Source organism: Apteryx mantelli, chromosome 1 (genome assembly GCF_036417845.1).
Source record: "Apteryx mantelli isolate bAptMan1 chromosome 1, bAptMan1.hap1, whole genome shotgun sequence".
NCBI classification, from domain to species: Eukaryota; Metazoa; Chordata; class Aves; order Apterygiformes; family Apterygidae; genus Apteryx; species Apteryx mantelli.
The window spans coordinates 52447063-52473889 of NC_089978.1; positions in this window are offsets into that span (position 1 = coordinate 52447063).

A 26827-nucleotide genomic window follows, 5' to 3' on the forward strand; every position below is an offset into this window, starting at 1 on the left:
TACCAGCAAAGGAAGCTCTGACTTTCCGGAATACTTTGCACCTGATATGATAGTGCCCTACAGACCCTCTTTCTTCAACAAAGTTTCTGTTATGTTATGATCTCATTACCTTTACTAGACATCTCAACAAGCATTTCTGTTATTTACTAGCCTGTGTGCTCAGGTGTCTCAAAAAGTCCTGCACTTTTGGATGTGGCTGACATGTACCTTTCTGGTGTCATAAACCTATCTATGTATGAGCTTGATAATGGAATCAGAAATGTTCCTGACTTTTGGCAGATATCATTAGTGCCAAAGGATATGCGGTCACTTCTCAGTGGAGAAGATTGGCACTGGAATTGTTTGTCCCTCAAGTCTCCTTGAAGTCCTTTTTTCATGATGTTGCGAACGCTAGCCTGGAGACAAGCTTGTTCCATTCCTTGAACATTTCCTTGATGAGCTTCTGCACCTCCCTTGCCTCTCCTTCAGCAGCAACGATGTTGGTATCATGGATGCTGGTCTGCTGAAATGCATCTTTCAGGGCATTGCCGAGGAACCTCTACAACTTCCTGAGTTCCTCTTGATCAGCCACTGTGGTCTTAAGAGTCAGTTCTTTGTTTTGGAGGACATAAGACAGTTACCTCAGATCACCTCACCTTCCTGCACGGAGGATGACACTCAAACAGTAAGCTGGTAACCTAACATCTTGCATCCAAGGCCTAGCGTCTGACTGGAATATTATCTGCATTTCTTCGTTTACATCCTTTTTGCTTTCTTGTGTCACTCATGAGCAAAAAATCTTGTATATAGCTCTGTAACAAAAAGAAATGTCTTTGATGTGAAGTGTCACCCTAGTGCCTTCTCTGAATTTGTCCTTCTGAAAAAATTATCAGATATTGATGTTTCTTTTTCATGACTCTTCTCTCCAAATTTTGATAATAAACTACAGAAAGAAATGCTTTTGTTTACTTTGTTTTCTACTTCTTAGTCAATGAATATGCTATGTATTGTACACCATACACAATGAGACCAAAGAGAGATTTATTTTAACTTTATTACAAGTACATTACATAACTATGTTTAAACCTCTGTCAGAGAGCACCAAGAGCAAGGCTGCTCCACAAGGGGGAACAAAGTGGGAGTGGAGGGTGACCCCAGCGCAGGTGATGCCCTCACTAACCAGAGTGAAGTCCTGGAGCCCCTGGGTGAAGGGATGACCCAGGGGCCAGCTCTGTCCAGGGCCTCCAGCAGTAGCGATGGGAGCCAGGGCTGGGGCTGAGGGGCCCAGCCAGAGGACAGGCTCCCTGAGGTGGGACTGGGGCTCATGGGACAGCAACACCTTTCATTGACCAGAAATAAATGACAGTTGCAACAAGAAAACACTCAGAAAATGCAGTAAACTAGATGCTACTGTGCAATTTAAGATAATAATTCCATTTGAATAGGACCAGTCATCATAAATAAAAGAGCTACACAACCGCAAACTATTATTATCATGTCTAAAAGCTCCAGAGCCTCGCTTCAGCAACGCTGACATTTTTACCTAGCTTAAAACAAGAAGGGTTTGTGTTAATTCATGAGAAAGGGTACTGTCTAACTGATGACATTAAGTGTAGCCTCAAATATTAATCCCGTATTGCATATATCACTTTTAAAATCTGGAGGAAGAGATTCATAGCTTTCTTTTCAGCCCTGAAAAAAGCCCTGAATTATTAAAGTGGCAACATTGATTTTATTTTATTTTGTTTTTCTTCCAATACCAAAGAAGTTATTACAGAGTGCTTATCATATCACTTGTTAAGAAGGACTGAGGAATGTAGATTTAACTTGACATATTAGTCCATATGCCAAGCCTGACTTGAACTTCACTCAGGTCAAACAAATTGTTTGGTTATATGATAAAAAGGCAGAGGCACCTATTCTGAATATCTTAATCACAATCCTCAGTAGATATGTCATAAAAATCTACCTATTTTGTCTATAATGTTACATTTATATTTAACTATCTATAATATTACTATATGAATAAAATGTATTATTCTAGATAAAATAACTATAATGAATAATACTATAGATATATATATGATATAGGCATAATACAAATGTGTTATATGTATAAATGTAGCTACAAGAAATATTTAATCAAGTAGCTCAAGCACTTTTCATATAACTGTAGTCATGTAGTTTTCTGATTTCCCAGAGTCATCTGGGCTTCCTCAACAGTTGGTAGAGATAGGAATTTTTGGTGTTCAAAGTTAGATCCTGAGTCTAAACCAGTCACCTTAGGTCCTAAGCAAAAATTGCTTCAATAGGATTCAGCTGCCTAAATGTCAGTGCCTAATGTCATTTGGGGTGCTTTAGGCTGTTTAATACATCTTAAAGGGACTAAGCTGTATGGCATAGCACCTAAAGGAAATCCGTGCCTTTCTGAAACAGAAACTGGAGGCCAGCCAGAATATACCATAGTACCTAAAATTACAGTAGGCACCTACTTTTGTGCAGCTCAGTTGCACTTTTCTCTCCACTAACTACAATGGAAGTCTGATGCTAACTCAAGGTACACATCCAACTTTCAGAAGTTCAAAATTAGTGCAGATGAATCCTGTCCTCCAGAATTCGATCCGTCTATCTTAAGACAGAGCAATTCTGTCTCTGGAAGTACTTCTTTCCACTCATTGTTCTTTCTCCCCTAAGTTTGGGTAAGAAGCTTAGAATAGATGCTGAGCTATTCTGAGACCAAAGCTAGGTGACATGGATCCAACCCAAGAAGACAACTCATGGAATGAAGAACAGCTGCATGAACAAAGGCATCAGAAACTGACTTTCACTTTACTTGCCTGTGATGCTGGTATCTATCAGACAAACTTTCAGTCTAAACTTGGGCTAAACTCCTATCGAGTTAGAGCGAGATTATGCAATAACAACTGAGAAAACAGGAGAGAGACTGAGTGAGGAAAGGAGTTCATGAGCATACATAAATTTCCCTGATTTACCAGCATCCCTTAGTCTGTTTTTACAAGATACACTCTATATCCTTTTGAGGGTAGGAAGAATCAAGGATATGGTACAATTTTACTCTCCCTTTGAAAGGAAAAAAATATCAGATTGGGGAAAAATGTGACTCAATCTGAATTTTTGTATATAAAGAATATGAAACTTTGATTGACAATACATCTTTTAAGGCTTATTTTCAGGAAATTACATGGTTGCTCTCTGAGTAGCCAGCAGCATTCTTGTGCTTTGTGTAATATGACAGCCAGTTTCAATTATTTCCAGACCAAAATTATCTGAAAATGACAATCTCCTTTCCCTGCTTTGTTCTAAGGATCTAAAATAAAAAATGTATCTGAAGAGTATGAATTTTCTTTTATCAATATAGCCATTTTAGGGGGGAGGGAGTGTAGTCTATATTCTTTTAAAGTTTATTGATCATCTGTTCCTTTCATCACAGTAAAGGGAAAGTATGGAAAAAAAGGATGATATTACTTTAACAAATACTGATTTCAACCTGTGAATACCATCTGCGGAAGGCAGTTCCATTTCTCATTCTGTAATGAGCTGCTAATGATGGAAGAAAAACCCTCAGTCATCATCAGATTTTTCAACTTGGCCAGCTCCCAGCATTTTTGACCTAAAGTAATTGGCCATTTAATAATCTGAGATTCCAATCTGCTTAAACCCCATCCAGTTTAGGTGGGTTTTAGGTGACTGAGTCCAAAACTACAATCCAATCTGTCTTCTTTTTAAGACTTCCTAGGTCTGTAGGCATCTAATTTCATTGGACATTTTCTTGTTTAGCCTGAAAGCTCCCTGAACATTTAACTGTGGTCACACATTACTGTCCTGGAGAGATAGATGCCAAAATTTCAACTGGAGCTAACCAAAAAGTTTGATGTGGATAGGACTAGAGCAAAGCTTGTGACTCTATTTTAGATAACAGATTAGTGGGAGTGAAAGAACTGGATTCTAGAATTTTCTCATCTTGAGCAAGGTTGAACCTACATCCTCCACATGTTAAAAAGGTGTCTTAGCTACCAAGCCATGGGGGGGGGGGGGGAGGGGGGGGGAATGCATCTACCTCAGCTGCTTGAAGCCTGGCCATTTTGAAGCCCAGAGTTAGAAGAAAAAGGGACAGGTGTAAGTTTGACTATGATCTAAGAGTTACGGCACTCAAGCAAGCTTTAGAGTTTGCTATCTGTACTATATCTGCATTTTACAGTTACAATAATGGGGCATACAATGATTTAATACTAGTAGCAAAGACCAACTTGAAGTTTTTACACTCACCATATTGACAGACCTAAACTCACAAACATGGTTTCCTTATGAATACCTTTTAAATGTGACAAAATGATGTGAACACAAAGGATTTACTGAGAACTGTTTCAGCCTCCAGCATAACTGAAGAGGAAAAATGTAATCAGGATTAGCTGTTTCTTCTCCGATTCAGCTCTTAAGGACCCCAATATGTATCCATATTAAAACAAAAAGACAGGAACATAAAATTAGCAAGCAAAATCTACATTCAGTGACATAAAAAATTATGGAGATATTTATTCTATCTAAGCCTTAAAAATATAAAAATGAAGGGGAATAATCCTTTCCTTTTTTATATAATTCACTATCTAGAAAACAATGCTGTCTATCACAGACATGCCTTTCACTTCTATCTTCAGGGGGTACTGCAGAACAATCCCCATGCTTAAACTTTACTACTTAAAATACAAAGTGCATAGTGATGGCTACAGCAGGACTGAGGCAAGATAACTTTCTAAATACTTGGAGCATGTAGAGAGTTAGAATGCTGAATAGTCTGATCATCTGAGGTCAGCAACAAGGCAATCAGCAAACTGAAATTTCAGGCCTACCTTTAAGCCTAATTTAATCTCTACCTTGTTCTTTATTGGTAGGTAGGATCAAAATCATCCTTTATGATTTCATTAATATTGTTCAAGAATACATTTTTGAGGTTATATGATTTTTCAATGTTATACCACAAATGTCAAAAAAATAAAGCACAAGCCAACTGAAGAAAATCTGATACCACTTTATTTATGTAATTTTTACAGTATTTCTTTTAGAAATACAGTTCTATAATGTCTCCCTTTTTCATGTTACATTTGCTTTAGACAGACTTCAAAGCAATGTATTTATATTATTCAATTTCTAAACAGAAAGTTGCATTTATAAATTATTTTTCAGAGTCCTCTTCAGAATCTAAGCTTCAATAGCAGGACTGAGTATTGTTGACACTTGACAAAATTAAATAATAATAAAAAAAGTTCCCCAGAGGTTTAGGCAACTTTCTTTTCCAGTGTTGGGGGAATAATTATTACAAGTGTTGATGAAAAATGAAAAATAAAAATAAAAAAAATAAAAAAACAAGCAAAATACAATACAATGTATAAAGCACAAAATTTAACCTAAAACCAAAATCAACATGACAAAATAAATTTTACCAAAGTAAGGAGACCTTTTGAGTAGAGGCTTGGACTGGGACTTGGTTCTTAGAATTTATAATAAATCGAGGATTTAGTTAATGACATATCCATATTTATGTCATTAGCAAGTTTATAAAATGTTTCAAAAGATACTCAGATAGTTCATGTTTTATTTCTTCCATTGCATACTGGCACTGTCCTTTGGTGTCTCTACATTAGAAGATAACCTAAATCATGACTACAGGCTCTTTAAAAAGTTAAACATTGTGCATGTATCATAGTTAATATTTCTTGAAGTGTTTATTTCAAGTGGATTTCCTACACTTAATCTAACCAACTTAATCTAACAGGTGTAGGAGCCAAGGAGATTAGTGGAATCAATATCCTTGTGCAAGCACAAACAAAACTGTAAAGTTGTGTTTGCAGAATGTTTGCCATCATTGAAAGTTTAGCCAATCTGTGACTGAATGAGTTAGACATCTGCTTCCATCCACTCTAAAAAAATATTGTGCCATAAAAAATATTGTGCCATAAAATCAGTATGGTTCCACACTGGAGCAGGGACGTCTCTACAAGATGTTTTCAGCTTCTGAAAAATAAAAAGTGAGTTAAAAACATAAGAAGTACTGGACATGCCATACCTTGCAAAATAAACTACTCTGAAATATTAATGATTAGCCTTCAGAATCAGTTTGTCATGTCTCATGACTACTTCTAATAATCAAGCACCTGAAAGACTGAGATGCCATGAAGGTAAGAACTATTCCAACAAATGGTACAAGAAAAATTACCTTGTCCAGTGCCCCAAAGGTCATGGAAGCAAGATGGACATGGGATGATAGGAAAGAAAAAAATTGAACTGTCTTTTCCAGGAATGGGCTGAGACATGGGTGATGAAGAAACTCAGATTTGTTTATGTTGCCAGCTCCTTCCAAAATCAATGGAGAATAAGTTCTTGAGGATTACAAAAAACAACTTATTCAAATTTCTCATGATTTGTGTCACAACTAAGACCTGAACTTTGATCTTAAGACCTTGTTCTTTATGACTCTGATGCCTGAATCTAGGTAAATCTGGAAAAAAACAATTACTGAAAAGGTTATGTTTTCTTTGCTCCTGTTTTTTAAGAAATCAGTCCAGGATTTTTTCAGTGTATTTATTATTCTGATTCTCTAAAATTGGTCTTCTCTGTCTTTTTGTAAAAAAAAATCTTTAGAGTAGATTTAAATTTGCCAAAGAATGACTCTGAATAATATAAAAAAAGTATACAGAGAAAGCAACCAGTAACAAAAGAAAATACAAGCTGGTTCAGAGCTATATTTCTGAAGATGGCCATGAAAAATACTTTGAGGAAGTATTTTTTATTTTAAGGATAAATGTATTTTTTAGTGTCTTTAAGAACAAAGGGGAAAAAAACAATTTATTTGGACTGTTGTGATATTCTTATTTTGTATTAGCCTACCTTGTGTATAGATACTTTTCTTGACTTAAATACATATGACTGTACAGAACTACAAAAAAAAAAAGTATCAAACACAATAGTGCCCTAATTTCAAAAAAAAACCCAGTTTCTATATAATTTTTCTCTTAATACCAAGATCAACAATATCAAAAAGTAAAAAAAAAAAGAGAGAGTAAAAATGTGGTTTGGTATATGTGCAACTATGAAAACATTACAGAAATTATTATATCATCCTCATGATGATAAATACAAGGAGAATATGAAGACTTCTATAGGAGACAGAATGAAATGTTTAAAGTCCCTGACAGCATCAGGCTCTTCATACAAAATATTCTGGAAAACATGTTTTAAAAGCTGGTGAGATCTGATAGACAAACAAAAGATGATGTATATGGTGATTTTATAATATATGTAGTTAGTATTTGTTCAGTTTTGGCAAAGGATGTGCCACAAACAGCATATAATTCACTGGGATGTGTATCACTAGTATCATCTTCCCAAGAAGAGAGAAAATTAGTGAGGGTACACATGGTAACACAGTAATAGTAAATGATTAAATAAATATCTTGTTGGATTGGACGGATCTGTGAAAGGTAGAAAATGCTTTAGACTCAGTAGGACTTTGTATGTATTCCACAGAAAATCACCATCGTTAATATTGCTTGCTGTTGAGACGAATATCTGCTGGAAAAGTAATAAAGAAAAGATCTCCATACTGACTGTAATGAATTCTCAAGGAGAAAGAGATTACTCCCAAGACTGGAAAAAGTCAGACTAACGGCTTTTCTAGAGATTTCTAACATTTCTAACAGTGTCTAGAGTCTCTAAAAAGCCATTTCCGTAGGATATCTTTTGTAATGTTTTGCCCTCTGAAGTACTGGAGAAAAACTGTGAATTAGTGTTGCCAGTCAAAAAATTTGCTGTATGAATATATTTATTAATGAATGTATATTAATCCTAATTTTACATTCTATGTATGAAAAATAGTGTTGTCTGACTTGTTTGGTAAATGAGTGTCACAGGCCTAAGAGAAATCCAAGAACAAAACACTTTTCTTACCACTATTCTACAAAAACCTTGTAAAATTCATTTTTTCAGTGTAGTTAGTAGTTCATTTATTAAGGCCATATTAAAGTAGATTTCTGAATTGAAGGTTTTCTTATTATACTTGCCTTTGCTAGCTACCAATGCAAAGGCAATCTTTTATCTAGTAACTCTGTGGGAAAAAAAAGTAAGAAGGACTAGAAGTTAGCTACTGTACAAAATCTCTATGCCAATGAGAAAGTTTATTTAAATAGTCAGTCCTGCCTGCCTTCCAATTGCTTTGCGTTGACTGGATAAAAAAATGTAACAAGAGTACAAGTAAGAATTGAGTCCTGTTTCTTATTGGGCAAGAAGGCAGTGCTTGGCTATAATGGCAGTACTTCCTTCTCTCAGATGGTGTTGCGAGGATGATGCAATAATTTCAGCAATGATGAAATTGTTTTTATCTGTTTAATTCAGGAGGATCTCTTCATTGCATATGAGTTCAGAATAACTGTTTCAGAGAACAAGGAGACACTACCCTTATCTTTGCTTGATTTCTTGCCAAATGCATGTAGCCGTTGTCAGATGTCTGAGATTACACAAAAAAGCAAATGTACATGGTGTAAATAAGTGCTCCATCTTTAGCAGTACGGTGTTGTTGGCTTTTTTTCCCCTTTTTTTTCCTTTTTATCTATCTATCCACCCTGTCCTGTATCACTGTATCACTGCTTTTTCACTCATTCTCTTGCTCCTTTTTGCCTTAGTCCACAGTATTCATACTCCATATTCTCATAAATTTCCTCTTATTCTGCTCTCCAAACTGTTTTCTGATTCTCCTTTTTCTTCTGCCTTCTACATCTTCACTGCTGCAAAGGTTTGTCTAAATCCTATCCCATAGTCTTTTCAATCTCAGAGCTTCCATATCAGCTGCAGCTGCTGCTGGGTCTCTGCTATTGAAATGCTGTCTTGTAAGCCTCCCTCTCCTGTTCTCCTAATATCTGCCTTCTTACTGCTACCTTTTCTTTGGCTATTGTGATCTGAGAAGCCCAGTGTTTGCTTAACTCTCCCTTCTCTGAGGCATCCCTGGCATCTGCCTCTGGGTTTCCTGTGCCCCAGACACAAACTGCACTCATAAAGTCTCTCAGAACAAGCCTTTGAAGGAAGAAATGTAGGACATATGCGTGGAATTGTAATAGGGCCGGGCATATGTAGACCTTATTAAGTTCTGAATCTCTAAAATAACATAGTCATCTAAAATAGAAGTGGATTTTTACCCTAACTCAAACGTCTACAAGTTACATGTTCAATTGTGAATTATGCTCCTTTAGGTAATGTTCCAGTAGTGGGGTATTTATTTCCTCCTAAAATAGACATCTAAGATAAGTACCTTCTGGAGGTAACTTTTTCTTTCCACTGTCCATGGAGGAAGCCTATAGTGACTAACTTAGAAAAATTTTAGATGTTTGAAGTTATCCAAGATCTTGGTAGACCCTGTTCTCTGCATAGTCTTAATTAAGTCTACCTTCACATTTCCTTTAGGTTCCAAAATTCTGTCTCCAGACTTTTCTGCTAATGCTATCATTTTCCAGGCCTGAGCAGACCATTGAATTATGTCTTGCCTAAGCCTATTTGAATTCCTCAAAAGATCATGCAGTTTTGGTAGGTGTGTTTCAGACATGCCTACCTTAAAGCTTGAACTCTGCACACAACAAAACTGTCAAGCCTACCTTAAGAAACTGATAAAGGAAAACTAAAAGAAAGAGAAACAAAGCCATAGGAAGAAGTGATACTATCCCCTGTTAAGTGTTTACTCATTAAACATTCTCTCAGGAAGAAATGTAGCTACCTTTTTTTTTTCCCATGCCCTTTCAGATATAGAGGATGCAAAGCTGCAGTTCTTATCTCCCACAAGAGTCCTTCAATTACCTGCTAAGCAGCTGTTTTACTGGTAAGGGGCAAGGGAAGAAAGGAGGGAATTTGTCCTTTTGAAAATGTGCCACTATTGGGAAAACAGAGCAAAATTCACTTAGCCTATTGTCCATCGATTAAGGTACTCAGGAGACAGAAAATTTGCTCCATTAATTAAATTTAGATCGCAAATACATATAGAATATGTTAAATATTTATAATATTGTAACATAGCATAATAAAACTGGTAATATAAGTAGTTTTATAATATAAACTAACAAAAATATAAAATACTTCAACAGCTGATGGAATAGGCACTAGAACCCTTCCCATAACCAGCAAGAAAGAGACACAGGCTTCCTGAATCCAAGATTTTTGCTTTCTCACTATATAGTGATTTAAATTTGACAGGAGAACTACTATAGTAGAATCCTTTTAGCCTAGAGGTTCAGCCACTGTTTCAGGATGTGAGTTCAAACCATCTCAGATTTAGGGGATGTCTGCTATCCAGGTGCTCTAACCATACACAAGTATTCAAAAGACAGGACCATCGTGATATGCTTTTTGTTAAACTGCATTCAGTCATTGTGAATTTGGCTTCAGTAGCAAATGAACCTCTTCAGAATAACCTAATTTTGAGATTGCCTATTTCTTGAATCCAAAATTCTTAAGTTAACTACTCGGTTAAGCAAGCAAAGAGTCTGCCTGGAAAATTCAATAAACATTAGGCATCCAACATGTTTCAAGCTTTTCATCAGATCAGGTAGTTTTTTCCTGAATCTCTCGTCTGGTCTGAAAACATCCTTCTAGCTTTTAGGGCTTGATTCGTTGACCTAAATGTAGGTGTTTAGTGCCATTTAAAATGCCTTAGGATATCTGAGACATTTTCACAGAACTGTCAGGCGTGACACAGGACCTGCAGGAGACCCAAACTTTTCTGGAAAAGCAGAGGAAAGTGGAATTGAATATTTCAAGGGATCTTAAATGGCACTGAATGCCTATGTTTAGGCAGCTGAATTTACCTTTTAAATTGTCAGTGAATGCGTGTCTCTCACTTGAGTGTTTGAAAATGGGACTAAGAGTACTTTATACCTCATGGGATGTTTTAAGAGCAAAAACATTAAAGATAATGAATTGTTCAGATACTGTGTAGAAGAGACACTTAAAAGTACCCAAAACACTACATTGTGTAGGTTTCTGTTGCAAGACTAGGAGCTGAATAGAAAGGCTGTCAGTAAAGACTAAGATAAAGTGATAAAGTAGTAGCAGAAGACCATGATCTACAAAGTTAAATTTCAAAGCCCACATGAAAGAGAGGAATATTCATGTTTCAAGGACCGAATCAGTTCTAACTAATTAGATAGTCTAGTCTGTTATAAAATATGACCCAGACTGTTATAAAAAGTGAGTTTCTCTAAAAAATGTATTAAGAGATTGTTAACCTTTAGATCAATAAAATAATAAAATTCGGAACAAAATTTGTGAGAAAGATGAGCCATATCTCTCCACGTAACTAAGCAAAAAGGGGAAAAAAACCTACTTTCTTGGCATTGTGCTCCAAGAAGAAAAAAAATATAATGAAAAGACTACAAAAAGGGTAATTATATTGTTGTTAGACAAAGAACTGACAATTTTTTTCAAATAACCACAGGACTTACTTTTCTGTATCTAATTGTTTGCTTGATTAATATCAAGAGATTTCCAGTGAATCTTCTTAGTCAGTGCCTGCCTTATTAACATATATGCATATATACTCTTTACAATAAGAAGGGAAAAACAGTAATCAAAGAAAGGGGGAGATAAGAAATAAAGACAAAGCCAGAAAGTAGAACTAATTCAGTTGCGAGAATGTCAGTAGTTACTGCAGTTCAGATTCATCCTTCCTAGCACTAGCAGCTTAAGGCGGGTGCCAAAGCTCTTTATGTAATCAATAAAGAGAAAGAAGCATCTCCAGAAGGCAATTTGGATCTTAGATGGAGTATCCCTCTGGATATTTTTTTTCTCTTTCCACTGTCTGTAAAATGAATGTGGAGTACTACTCATTTAACTTAGGCTTCTCAATTTAAGGACCTAAATTGAAATGCAAAAAATTCAGGTTTGTATCCATATGTTGCTTAGAATCCTACAATATACGGAAATAATGACTTAGAAGAATTCAATACTTACAAATTTAGCTGCTTAATTTCTTGAAGAATGATCTATTTTTAATACGCACTACTAATATTTTAGTTTTATTTTTTAATTAAAATCAGCTCTTATTTGTACTTCTGGAACATTTTCATTCCGGCCAAAACAAAACTCAGCTCAGGACTTCAGTAAACATATCCTGAGAAAATATTTTGCTTTTACTTAAGGAAATGCAATTGTCTGGATCTTAGAGCAGAAGGCATGTATGCATTTTGATGACTATTTAACACAGAGTGGGACTGATTTCATATAACTTTCCTATGAGTGGATTGGGATTGGTGACCTGCTCTTAGGTGGTACCAGCTGGCAATTGACTATGCAAGGAATCTATACAAGTATTTACACTAAACATCTGTCCTTATGATGGAAAAAGTAAAGTGAGATGTATCCTGCTATAAGAACCTATAGAAGTGCTTTAGTTTGAATCAGAAGTGCACTTTTTAAATCTTCAGATTTTGCTCACATACCATACTTTGGTTTGTGTCACAGAGTAGTGTCTGAAAGGGCAAACTGGACTGGTTTTAAATAAAGCTATACAAGAAGATGTGTTCCAGAAATGTCTCCAATGTCTTCTGGACTTCAGTAGGCATCCAGTCTACAAGACCAGACAATAGCTATTTCAAAAGGTAACCGCTCCCCATTGCACACAGTGTGGACATCTGGGTCTGATGCTACAGAGCCTCTTCTAATTTGTTACTCTATGTGCTAATGGAGATATAACATCTAGTCTGCTTCAGGAATGTCCTTAGTCTGTGTCTGCTCTATAGAGCTGCGCTGCTGACAGAAGGGCTACATCTGCCCTGCTGTTATAATAAAATGCTGCATTTTTCATTATACTCATAAGTCTCATTTTCAATAATTAAAACTGCATGGGCCTCATCTTGATCTGTCTCCCCCCCATCTCCCTTTTTGTAACAGTTATACGTTATACTTTCCATATATGGTTCATGGTGAATAGATCTCACATTTACAATACCTTAGAAGTGAGCGATTATAATCCATCTCTGGAAAAAGACAGAAAATAAAAAAATAAAAACAAAAAAGACTGATTAAATTGTGCCCCTGTATAGACAGAGTGATACAGTTCCTCAGATGAAGGTATACCTGAATTTCATCAGATATGAATAACATTTTTTAAGTGTTCTGTAAGAATAAAAGTGTTAACTGGAAGCATGTATGAGTCAAAGTCAGCCCTTTGGGACATCTATAGGTGAAGGACAGTTGTGTTGTTTTTTTTTTTCTCTTGTGACTGTGTGGAGGAATGGTTAAGTGAGAGAGGGCATGATCTGATTGGGATGAGCAATCCCGTTCTCAGGGTAAGGGAAGGAATGTAGGCCAAGGCGAGCGAGCCTTGCAGCGGCCTTGAGCACTACAAAAGAAGGTATTCACAAAACTGGTAAACAAGTCTGGACGGAACTAGGTTCCATAAATGTCGACGGAGCGTGGACAGCAACCTTGCACCAATCATGTATCCGCTTTATGCGCGTGGACAGAAACTGTAACCAATCATGTAACTATTGCTAGCGCATGCGTATTGCTTGTCGATATATATACTTTGTGTAAGCTCTAATAAAGGGAGAACCATCATACTCATACTGAGACTCTGTCGTTACTCCGGGCCGGTCCCCCCACTCCGGCGTCCTCCGACATGACTGGAGAGTAGAAAGGATCTTGAAGATAAAAAGAAGGAAAAAGTAGTGAGAAATCCATGTAAGTAGTTGTTTACACAGCATGTTTTGACTGATATAGTAAAATATTTGTGCAAGGTGAGCATTTGATTGCTGTAGAACTAAGGTCTCAGTGAGATTTTCAAGAAAAGTATCTTGCTTGCACATTTGTAGCCCCCAAGCTGAGGACAACAGGGACTGCTATTGTTTTTGCAGGCTGAATTTGGTAGAAATTGAGGGAAATGGGTTTTTTTTGCTTTTTGGAGGACTTTTTTTTCCACAACAGTGACCTTAGGTGATCTTATTTAGAAGAGCTTTCCACTGAAACTTTGTATGACTTTTGATTTCTAAAGTGAAGAATCAACTCAAAAGCTGGTAAAGGCTTTCATTTCTACTACCTTAGTCTTTTATTTCAATATTTACTTATAAGCAGACTTTTCCTCATGAAAGTAAGGGGCAAAATTCACTTTTTATTTCACTCTGTTCACTAAAGTGTTCAAGAGTTTAGATTATTTGGCATAGGATTTTATTCATGATAGTTTCAAATGTAAAAATGTCCCTTTTAGCACTTTATTTTTAATTATGATTCCTTTAGCCTTTTTTAAAGACTTGATATAGAGCTACAACAAATACCATAAGTGTTGGCTGCATAAATCATCTCAAAGTAACAATTAAATGTCTCTAATAAACTAGAAACCTATTGTATGATTTTGCTGCAGTGGCAACTGGCGATCTATGAAGAGGTCAATTTCTTTGTTGCAACTGAGAGCTCAGATGAAAATATGGTTCAGTTGGATATTGATATTTTTCTCACTCTCTGACACACATTATTCTCTACTCCCCTTATTTGCCTGCTACTTGGAAGTATAACTTGCTCAAATTGCAAGAAATTTATTTTCAGCTAAGCCATGAAGCCGGGCAGAATCCTTTATTTCTCCTTGTAAAATCTCCATTTAAGCTGACTGTCAATAACATTGCAGGATTTAATTTTATTCTTTGATATTACGGGTAATTAATGTTCTTGAATGATAAATGTAAAGCTACAACATTTTGGACTCGACTTGCTATACCTCTGCTCTATTTATAGGCATTTCTTTGGCCCTTCTCAGCTTTGTTTAAACCCAGTTCATTGTTTAGAAAAGCATTTACTTTGACTTTACTGGTAGTTGGATCACACATAAGACTCTCATTCTGCAATATTGAAACCACTGGTTTCAATGGGAATAGGACCAAGCCTTACACAAATATTCCACTAATCCTGGCTCACAGAGTCTTGAGTCTATGTAAGTAATGACTGCTAGTTGTACAATATTATGTCAATTTTTTTGTTTGATATGAGAAATTGCTTCTTAGGCTTCACTTAAACTCAGCTTTCCTTCAGCAAACTTATTTGGGGATGTTACACAGATCATCATGCTTTAACTTCTCATATTGCCCTTTCTAACACAGAGCTAAATAGTTTTCCAACTAGTGTTTTGTTATTGCATTTTAACTGCAGGCTTTGACTTTTTTTCCTAATATATCTCTTGTTCAGAGAGAAAAAAAAAAAAAAAGACTGATATACATGGAATTAGCAGTGAATGTCCAGAAATACAACCCTAGAAATGTGCATACGCATATCCACATGGATAATACTTCACTTCCCCAGTTCCTATTCCCAGAGCTCACAGGAACCTAAAATTCTCTGACAGTTTTGCTAAATTTCCAGAAGTGTAAAACGCATCAGTAATTTAAAGCATGCTTGAGACAGTGGCAATACTGCACTGATCTTGATCCGGATCCTGACCCATGCACATGACTTCTCATCCCGCCCTCTCACCTGCCTCCTCACTGTAGACTTGCCTGGTCGCCACCAGGCTCTTGGTGACCCTGGCCACCGTCCCCATCCCTGCCCTGCTCTCCTTGTTGGGTACCGAGGGATGGAACCTGTTGGTGAGGGCATGGCCCCCGCTGGGGTCACCCTTGGCACCCAGCTCCCCAGCCCTTGCTGCTTCCTGACAGTAGTTGCCTCCAAATGCACATCCCTTCTGCCTTATTCTTTAAGATGCTAAAAGTCCTCAGATTCTTCTGAAGTCATTTAAAAACACTCAGTGTCTTGCAAATTTAATTCTTGTGCCTGTATTATCATGTGTTTGGGAAGTATTCTTTCTCTCCATTATTGAAAATTAGCACTTTTGGGAAATAAATTCCCGGTTCAGTGAATATTTCTGGTATATCAAGAGATCCTTCTCTGCCCTAGTTTAGCCAGCTGTGGTGTTTCTGTTTCTGTTACATTTTTAGCAGCAGTAGTAGTATTAGTAATAATTTTGGGAAAATGTCTGTCTGCTAGCCCAGAATAACATACGGCCTGCTGGTAATAGCATTTGTTTGTGATATGGAGACTGAGGTTTAAAGTCTTTGAATTTCTCTAAATTAATAAAACTAATTATACGGAGAGAAACAGCCCTACTAGGAGTGATTCAAAATAGACTGCCATGCTGTACTGCTGCTCTGAAAAAGAATCGTACTCTAGTTCTGATAACAAATTCCGTGTGGGACAATAAACATGATTCTTGATCAATCTTGAAGGTCAAAGACATAGGTTATCTCATCTGCATTGTATCCTGACTAAATTTTCTAATTAAAAAGCCTATAAGAAGTTGATGTCGGGGGCTTTTCCAGATCTCCTGCAAAAGGATCATTCAAGAAACTGTCCCTTCCCACTGTGCTGCTGAAATGCAGAGGTGCAGAAAGATGAGGGAACAGCTCCTACTCAGCCAGCCTTCACCCCCACATTCAATGTAAGATCCCCAAACACTCAGGGATTTCACCATTAGAAAGGCTAGGAACACTGAAAGCTTCTCTTCCCTGTGTGGTCTCACTGGTGCCTCCTCAGATAAAATAGCTGATTCATGCTTCCTCACAGTTGATATTTCTCTACTGTGGATTTTTGGATGTCTTTGATGGGGTCAACTCTGAAATTGGATGCAGTAAGGACATTTACAGCAGATGTAACCAAATTGTTGCTTGCAAGCCTCAAGAAGCTCATAAGCAGTCAAAAAACAAGATGCCAACGCACTGTCCAGTCTTGTCTGTCTTCTCCCTAGTATGCCTCTGACATCAGGGGATGATGATGAAGGTGAAATATCTAACAAGCCATAAGCCCACAATGCACAGATTTCCTTAAAATGGATAATTTCTGAGCGATAAGACTTTCTCCAAGCAGAAGGAGGAAAAGCACTGTGGGCCTAGCATCAGAATCTCTCTCCTTCTGTTAAATTTGACAGCCACCAATGGGTAAATGAATTGCTAGGGGAAAACACAAAGCCAGACACACCACGCAGACAGTATGATTAAGTCAGCCTAATTGCCACTGGAAAGAGGAATAAAAACAATGTTCAGGTAAGGCATTAAAGAAAGAAACTGCTCTTTTTTTGCGCAGTTCCATTAGTTACGTGAACAGCAGTAATTCTTGCATATTAAATACATTGCAATACAGAAAATCATGGATGTGACGTTGAACACTATAAGAAGAATTTTTGTCCCATTGAAATTAGGCAAAAATTTGCTATTGTCTTCAATGACGACAAGATTGTACATAGACTGGACACAATTTGATATGGTAGTCCTACATGAAATTTTTGAGGAATCAGTCACAAGTCACAAGTTTGTTTTGTGATTAAGCATTTTTCTGGATCAGGGCCAAAGTTTATGGCCTTTGACTGTAGCTTGTTACGCATAATTTGTCCTCATCTTCTGGTGCAGAGTGGTAAATTAGGATATATACAATTTCCTTATCACATCATTAGTTAATTTTCCTCTGGTTACTGCAGAGATTTCTTTCTCTGTTGAGCAAGTGTTTGAAGACCCAGACAAACACAGAGGAACACTGTCAATGTGTCAATGGAAAACTAATGGGCAAATAGAATGACAGCATCATAAATCACGTTATAACTTTACTAGACTTCATTAACGCTCCTGACTCTGTCTGCAGATCTACATTTACATGTTAAACAAACTTTTAAAAATCATTGCTGATTTTAAATTTGCCCGTAGAAATATATAGCTGTAGAGGAATGTCTTTTCTTTTCATCAGTCTAGGTTTTTTCCCTGTCCTGTGGTTTGGAGCATAATGGGCTGGCATGCATTTATTTGTTACTAATGGCTACTTACCCACCTGGGAAGTTGTAAATAGCCACTTTATAATTACAAATATGTTTTATGCCTTAAATGTGCACCTGGCAATGGCTGAGCCAAATTGCAGTACATGGGTCACTTCCATTCTTCATGTTCTTTATGAATTAGAAGTAAAATCAGTGTGCATGTAAGCCTAGACAGCAGATGGTATTCAATAGTACAAGCATACTGCACCATATGTCTGCAAAATGCTTTCAAAAAGTACTTGGCAGTTCTCAGTGTTATGAAATCAAATTAGATAGTAAAAATAATATATAATTTTGATTTCTTCTATGCAAAAATCTTTTAATTAATACTCTGAAATCATGAGTCCCCCTCAAATTTGGTGAGATGAGAACAGAATTATCAAAAGAGCCTTAGAAAGCTAGGTGACCATCTCTTCTTGAAATTCAGGGAGTCTCATTTCCTTAGGTTCATTCTTAACTTTTGTGTTGATAGCTCATGAAGAAAATGAACTCTCATAAATTTTAGCAAAAATCTCATAACTGTTTTGTTAAGCTGTCATAGCTCTGTGCTAATTCTGCTTACATTAAATCATTTCCTGGTCTATCCTCTATGCACTTCACTATGGTATTTGAGAGCATACAGATTACAACCCCCCTCCTTTTTTTTTTAAGTAACAACTTAGTTTTTTTAAAAACAGATGGGAGTGAAACATTTTTCTGGGCTTATGTCAAATCCTATCCATCAAAAAGTCTAAGTCATTCTCTTTAGCCATGAAAGGAATGTGCAACAACCCTGTAAGCAAAACTGTACAAATCATGTTAAAGAACTAAGTCCAAAGGTAAGGGACTAACTTAAGCTTCCCAGAAACAGTGAGGAAGGCTGATGAGGGATGATCAAATGGAAGCAGCTAAACTCATGTTATAAAAGGTGCATTTGGAAAACAGTGAGAGTGAAATATAAAAGAAAATGGTCTTCATTCTGGATAGCATAAGTGGCATGGCAGACATCCTTCAGAGAAAACTAAATGTTTCTCTGCTGTCACAGATCTTGAAAATATATGTTATTTCCTGCAGCATTAAGAATTCATCTATGGAATGTCATATGGCCAGACAGACCCCAGGTGATGAAAGAATCTCCTCAGGCTTAAAGTGTGGAACATCGCAGTGGCCATTGTTAGTGGATTAATACCTCCCAAAATCAAAGATCATTTTACAAAGTTACACAATGAAATACTCATAAATCATTAATATACATAGAACAATGTTTTTGTTATTAATAATAATAATGCAAAATAGTGTGTATACTGTGCTATTTTATGCTTTAAACTAGCAAGTTTACTTAGAGGTTATATTTTGTTAAATGAACAGTCTCATTTACAGCAAGGGAAGCACTTTGTGTTAGGTACTTTGTACACAAAGTAAAGATCAAAAAGGTCTGATCTGAAGAAACATAAACATAAGTATGAATTTGTGCACATATAACAAGAGATAGATAAATAGATATATACCCTTTTATGTCTCTTTGTGACAATTTCTTTGGAAAACTGCAGCTTAGAAAGACCCTTGAACTATAAAGACAAAATGTAAAACACTTATTAATTTATCTATCACTGCTGAAGTAGAAATGAACAAAATCAGTGGGTGAGAAAATGTAATGAAACAGGTAAATTCCATATAATTTTGAGTTAGAAAAGTGTAAATTTGTAAGAAAGTCCTATAATTTAATTATGCTTTGTTGTCTGATTCAGCAGGAGAGGTTTGAAGGTCTCCTTTAAGGTGAATGCAGATTTCTAGACAATGTGTATTCTATATTTTCTCAAGAGTACAGAGGAGCTCATTAGTGCTAGTCACGTACATTTATTAATAGATTTATGTTGCTTTTCAAGCAAATCAAGCATATAAAGGAATGCACTCCACCTGGCACATTTCTTTGAGCTGCTGCAGAGACAGACGGATTTGCATCTTTGGTTCTCAGAAGATGTGACAGGTTGTGAATGCTTAAACTGACAGCAGACCGTGAGTAATAGCTAACTGTCCTCTTACAGTCCTATTGTCTGTCTAGGAAATCACAGACTGTCAAACAGTACAGAAAAGATCGCGTTTGCACAAACTGTCCTGTAAGGCATACACCAGAGTTTTCTTAGAAATAATAAGTACCTGGGATAGACACAAATGGTCAACATGGCCCTAAATCTTGTCATTTCAACACCTTCACTGGAGAGAAAGAGTTTTCAAAGTTGCACAGTCTTTTGCTTGTCTCTGGCTGGTGTCACCCTATATGAAAGGGAATTTTTGTGTTTTCCTGAAGTATTTCAGAAATGATGCTTAGTGAGTACTTCACGTGGAACATGGGGGCTGTTTATAACATTCCTGCAGATACCTTCCTCTCTGTTTTGCAAAAGAAACACTCTGTCATTGTTGAATTGTCACCTTTACTCTAGGGACATTCACAGTAAAAATAGGGGTTATGATACACAAAGTAGTAAAAGTGGTAACAATTTCCAATTAGATGTCAATGAAAGTGAATAAGCAGAGATTCAGCCCTTTCCCTTCTTACGTTGTTACCCCAGCAACAAGTGCTGTTCTGCTGTTTGGAAACCTGCAATCCTTGATCCCACTTTGAAACTGAAACTGTATTCCCTCTTGTGTCTTTGCCTTTGGTCACTTTTTTTTTTGGGGGGGGGGAGGGAGGGCAAGTCTAATATGCCATTAATTACAGTGCTAGTCTGGACTGCGTAAAACTGAAGTTTAGTTTCTTGCTGTGGCAAGTTTTGTGAGCAAGGGACAAGACGGGAAGGATGTCAGACTTGTGGTCATATCTGGATGTAGTCAGATGGCCGGGTACCTGATTTCTTGAGGGACTATCCATTCCAGATGGAGCCCAGAGAGGTTGTGGAGTCTTCTTCTCTGGAGATTTTCAAAACCCACCTGGACACAATCCTGTGCAACATGCTCCAGGTGACCCTGCTTGTGCAGGGGGGTTGAACTAGATGATCTCCAGAGGTCCCTTCCAACCTCAACCATTCTGTAATTCTGTGATCTTGATTATTCCTATTAGCTAACTTAATTAGTTCCTGGCTCAAGAGATAGTATGTGTGTGTGTCTGAAGCATAGTGAGGCTTTCGAATCTGCTAAGAATTGTTAAGATACCAACAGGTGGCAAAAGCCCCAAAATTTTCTGCAGATACTGTTCCCCACATGAATTATAGATGAGGACATATCAGATTTGGTTGCCTCTGCCCTCTAGCTCTCTAACACCATCCCCAAAAGCCTTGAACTCTGAAACACGCTATAGTGGTTCCAGTAACCCAATCCAAATGTGTGTCCTACGACTTAGTCTGATTGTTTGCATAATAATTTCATTATCTAATGAAAACCTGAATCAATTTGTGTTTGAAGTCCAGTAACGGGACTTGAATTAGAGCATATCTTCATATGAATCAAGGAAAATATATCTAACCTTGAAGTAACCTATTCTAGCAGTAGTGAATCAAGTATAGTAACTGGTATGTTGTTTCGATGTTACCCATGCTCATGGCTAAAATATTAATTAAAACTAAAAATATCTTTAGTTTAATTTTGTCTAATTTTAGACAGATTTATTACAGTATACTGTTGTCTTCCAGAGAGGAGTTGATCGGTTCTGCTCCCTAGGCATTTAACACCATTTCAGGCACCGTGGAGTATTTGTTTTGCCTTCTACATTACCTCCAGAAAGAGTGTATCACTTGGTCATGTAGTGTTGTATCTGTCAGCCCTGTCCGGATGTCTCAGTAAAACCTAGAGCATCTCAAATGGCACTGCATGCTTATGTTTAGGCAACTAAATCACCCAAGTTTCCATTGTCTCGTGGCTTAGACACTGAAGTTAGCTAGGGACACCTATGCTAGACATCAGTATTTAAATGTTTGAAACCAAAGTCCAGTCCCACTTCTAATAATCTAAGCTTTCATAAAGTTTCATGAAGTTGGTCCTTTTTCATGCCCAGTTTTGGGCCTGCATCTGTTTTTATAATTTGAGAAATGCAATATTAAATTCAATTCAATATATCAAAGCATATTGTCACATATGAAATGTGATTATTTATCTGAGAGTGCCCACAGATATGTGCAAAAAAATGTCAGGCAGTATTTTGAAGATGTTTCATTTGCTTCATCTCCTAAAGAGAATAAAAAGTTAGTGGAGGATTATGTAGAAAATGTAAATTTTTTTGTCTCTAATCTGAGGTCTAAAGTCAGTCACAGAAATGTTTAAAAGAGCAATACTAGCATTGTCTTAACTGACAATGTCAAGACAATATTCACTCTAAAATCATTACCAAATTTCTGTTTTATTATCCTGTCTTCTCTCTCTCCTCTTCAACTGACTAAGTCTGTGCCACCTATGCATTCAAATCAATATTTTACTTTGTGAATTTTTTATGCTTGGAACAATCATTTTCAAAACACTCTGCCACACCTGGCATAATCTCCATTTCCTGACTTCTACAAATCCTATCAAATGGCAAATGTTAACATTAATAAATGTAAAGCTGTCACTGTACTTCCTAACTCTTGAGTTTCTGAAAGCTGCCTTGATTCCTGACATAATTTAGAGTAGTCTTAGCAGTGCTGTTAATCAAGAGGAATTGCAGCAATATCAAGGATCCATTATATTGGCTGATTAGAATAAAATGCCTTTTCATTCAAGCACAGAAGAGAGAGGGAAGAAAAGGGTGATAATAAACTTTCTACCAGCTGTTGTTGGGCAAATCCCCACCCATCTGTTTAGGGCAGAGTTGCTTTCTATGTGTCACAGTAGCCCAAGAGAGTGGGAATGGACCCAGTGGTTGGTTTGCAAAAGGATTATTAATCTATATCTGGAAGTGTATCTCAAGATACATGTTATGAATATGTTCTAAGAATATATATGCATGACAACTCTCCCCAACACAGTCATCTCCCTCTGCATTTGCAGCAGTATAGGAAATCTTTGATCTTCTTCTTTCAGCTACCCCATCCGTTTGATTTTCTCTCCTCAGTTACTTAATCTGCTTTGGTCCCTAAACTTTTACAGGGTTCTGATCTTCTGACTGCTCTGTGCAGTGGATCCTCCCTCTTCAGGTTCTTAAGTTTTTCACTGCTTCAACATCCAGCTGTTCCAGATACCCAGACTCATTTTTAGCAATGATTTGGTTTTATGGGTTAGCAGGTGCACTGCTCTGGATCCTTTATTTATCCACTTGCTGTGTTGAATGATCTAGATCTTTCATTTTTCTGAAACACTTCCACCACCTCCACCACTTTTTTTTTTTTTCTTAAGTGTTTTGGGTCTGTTAAATTTTACCCTTCGCTTTCTGTCACTGGGATTATGATTTAACATATCTGATCTGATTAAGATGGGAAGGTTGTGCAGGAAGTATACGTAAACAGTGCTTCCTCAAGGGGAGGATTCACATATTTTATTACTTTTCTTTCTAAGACCTTGGGAAATCAGGAGAAATGCATGTGTATTATAAAGGTAGTTAAGAGGAGCACATAACATAAATTATGCAATAGAGCTTGCTATAGAGAGTTTATGTGGAATGAAGTTAGGAAATACCTTAACTAGCACAATGTTAAACACAATTTTGCCCTTAGGTAGAATGAGGACAATGTTATAAAAAAAAAAATGCTGATCCATTTTTAAACATTACTGACCTTTCCAAGAATCATGTTTAGTGCTGGGTTTATTTCTGTGTTTTATTACACAGTGCTTTTCTATAATATATGCAAGACTAGAAAGGATCAGATTAATGTAGGCATAGCTCACTCATTATTCATCAGCTAGACATTCTTCAGTTCCTGAGTAATCTCCAATGTCATTTCTTGCTGTGAATTGTCCTAAATTTAAATTCTTAAGCATGTAAGTATTTAGTGCACAGCTTCACTATGCAGAGTCTTCAATGTCAACAAAAATACAATACATGTGGATTAAATTGTTTTCCAAGCAGCAATAGACCTAGTAGACCTATCAGTCTTCTATAAATAATTATTGACTACCCTGGTGGTAGTAGACTGTTAAGGTAAGATATTTACAACTCTGCTTTACATTTTTGAATTTCCAGTTTACAACACAGTACCATAAGTACATCTGGTTTCAATTCACATGGGAGAATAAAGGTGATTGCAGGTTTTTAGAGTTTGTTAAATACATGACTTCAGCTTTTTAATTAATTCAGGCATGACCTATTGCAATCTATAAGTGGGAATGTGATCCAGTTGGGATTAATTATTAGCCTTTCCTGTATCTTATCATTTTTTATTTGTAATTGTAAATACTGTTCAAATTCATGTTTAAAATTGAACTACAGTGAAGACCTGCCCCTTAATTTGTCTCATACCTAAATTTGTCCTTTGATTACATTTGATGAGACAAACTATATGGTGACTTCTGAAGTTTTCAATACCAAGAAATTCTCTTTTCTGTGGTTATTTTGAACAATGGGTAAAAGAACAAAAATCAAAGTTTAGCCTTATGTGGTTGGTCTCCAATACCAAGCTATCTGAAAAGGCACTTGCATCTACATTTAGGCAGCTAAAACCTACCCCAAAGAGAATGGAAGTGTAAGATATCTCATTATTTCACTGAACAGGCAGATGACAATTTAAAATCCAGTTACGTGCACAGAAGATGGGTCATAAAAGTGCAACGTAAAGTCTTGGGTAGGGCATGATGCTATTGTTAATTTGTTTTTTGTTTTGCTTTGTAGTCCTAAAGCACTTACTCCACTGTAGCCTCTAGCACTACTTGATAAATAATGATGACGACGATGATGATGACGATGATGGTGATGATGATGATGATAATAATAATAATAATAATAATAAGGAATTGAAATATTTTGGGCCCTGACTGGATATTTTCAGGATTAGTCACCTCCTTTTTTTGATAAAAAGCTGACATTCTCATGGGCAGTAAACACCTAAAGCAAAATTTTTGAAAGAAAATTAAATTTTCCTTTGAAAACAGCCTGAAATTTTTTCAGGAAGCCTTCTATGTAATAATTTGCTACAGTAATGATGTATCTGGCAATTAAATCGTAGGAAGAACATGAGTGTGTACTAATGTTAATTTGTCTGTTTGCTAATACCACAAAGCGGTGAGAAGCAGTGGACCAGAAGTATCACAGCTGGCAGAAGCAAACTGGACTGATAAGAGTACTAAAGAATTGTTACACATACCAGTACTTGCTCCTTTGCAATTATTAACATGAAATGCATCAGCATAGATGATTATTGCATATTGTGTAAGCTCCAGATATCTTTCCTTACAGGCCTCCATGGGAATGATTTAAGGCCAATGCATCAGAGCTACCAAAAGAAATGGGCATCACACAAAATTAATATCATGAAGTCTTCAGAAACTTTCCATCCAGGGGAATTTGTGTCCTTGAGTTAGTTGCTTAGGCTTATATAGCCTGACCTAGAATAATTTCATCTTGTTCCATTGCTCTATATTCCTTTTACCCTCTAAATCTCTCTAAAAACTGGAATTACCCTCTAAAGATCCTCTGTCTCTCCATTGACAACATATGCCAATTCCTTTACATTACTGTCTATTTAATTTCTAGCTTAGGCACCTTGCTTATGTGCCTAATATTCGATATGATGAGTCTCATCTGGGCCTCCAAAACCAAAATTCAATCCATTTCATTTTCTGCATTTTCTTTCATTTTAAAAATAATGCTACAACTCCCCAGAACATTGGTTTTAGTTATAGTCATGTCAATATGTCACTGAGTCATAATTTGAAGAAGCTAATTTTCATTGCACACTTCATACAGAGCCAAATACAGGATTCTTCCTTTCAACCCACCAATGCCTTTGAAGTTATGCATTGCAATTCTTACCATTGTGGTTTCTTTTCTTTTCTTTTTTTTTTTTTTGAAACTATCAGTATGAATCTATATCTACAGCTCAGTAATTTCGCCATGAGGTCAAGCATCTAAAAGGTGGGTACTTCAAGACTGAGTACCATATACCCATCAGCAATATTCAAATCACCAGTAATCAGATCTGAGGTGGATATAATGGTGTTGAGAGAAATAATCAAGCTACTCAATCTTTAGGGTTGTCGTGCAGCACACTAATACCAGTTGACCAAAAATACCAGCATTATTAAGTGCTGCTGCATACGCTAACTGTATATACACATATACATGTACATGTACATACACACGCACATACACATATAGACATAGATACTATATGCTATATTCTCTCTCTATATGAACTATAAAACTATGTATACTACATATATTTTATATGTACTATTATATATTCTATATGTGTAACAATATAACTCTGTGTCCACATCTGCTCTCCTGTGAGTGGTTTGGCCTGGCACACCACTGTTTCCCTTGCCTTGTTGCGATTCTGCCTCTCTTTGCTTCATCACTTTGTTGCTGGCTGTTTCTTAGTGGGAAACCAGGACATGCAAGCCTCCTAACAGTGCAGAGGGACAGGCTGACAACAGAAGTGCAGCCGGGTAAAGGTATTTTTTTCATTTGCTTTGTCAAGTATTGCAAAAAAGGGAGCATTCCTATGTACGGAGTGGTAGTGAGAGGCTGCAGTTCCCAGGAAGGAAGCTTATAGTGGGGGTCATCCCATACCTCTGCAGAAAGAGCAAGCAATTGATTTGTTGAAAAAGGACAGGTTTTAACTCCCCACACCACCAAAGATATGAGTGTGACTGGTAAGTTTAAGGTGTTTGAGAGGGGAAGAAAAATACTGATGGAAAAATGATACTTAGGAAATTGGTTACTTTTCTAAAAAAAAAAAAAAATGTTGTTAGCTTCATAGCATCATGATACTTTTTCCACTATTGGTGTTGTGAAATCATTAAGTCTTATCATCCACTACTGTTCCAAGCTCATAGAGCAGCCTTGGCTGGATATAGAGTCAAAATATGAAAATTCAGTGGTGAGCATTTGCACAAATCTCTAAACGCATTTCCGTCTCAAATCAATAGGCATTTTATTAGTGTTACATCAATTTCTCAGCAAATGAACAGATG